The sequence below is a fragment of the Bison bison genome, unplaced genomic scaffold (genome assembly GCF_000754665.1).
Source record: "Bison bison bison isolate TAMUID 2011002044 unplaced genomic scaffold, Bison_UMD1.0 scf7180017850926, whole genome shotgun sequence".
Taxonomy (NCBI): Eukaryota; Metazoa; Chordata; class Mammalia; order Artiodactyla; family Bovidae; genus Bison; species Bison bison.
Window position 1 is genome coordinate 36,395 of NW_011481499.1, and position 581 is coordinate 36,975.

A 581-nucleotide genomic window follows, 5' to 3' on the forward strand; every position below is an offset into this window, starting at 1 on the left:
GCACCGGCCCCGGCGCCGCCCGCGCGGGGGCAGGGTCCTCCGGGCGTTTCCCCCAGGGCCCAACAGAGGCGCCGCCGGTCCGCGCCTCTGCGCCCACCTGGGCAGCCAGGGCGCCGACTGCCGGGTCCCCGAGGCGCGGGCCGGGGTACCTGCACGAGCAGCCAAGGGAACTGGGTGTCCGCACGACGAAAGCGCGCTGCCTCTCCCCGGGAACCGGGCAAAGCACCGTCAGGCCCGGCAACTTCGCGGGCGGCCTCAGCTCCGAGGGACGCAAAGAACAACTGGTCCTCAGCCCTTTGCCCCAGGCCGGCTCCAGGCAGTTCTGATGTCCATTCCCCCGACGGTCAACCACAGACCTTTACCCACCATTCCCACAGCAACAAGGATGGAAAATAACGACTGTCACCAGTCCGCCCGTTCCCGACCGATACCCTGCCTGGGAGCTTGCCCCAAACCACAGGGGTGCCCCTGGGACCTCGCAGCTTCCCGACCAACCCCCATCTCTGGCTAGGAGGAAAGGCGCACCCCATCCTCGCAGCCGCGGCCTGCGGGCCTGCGCCCACCGCGCGCGCAGCACCTAC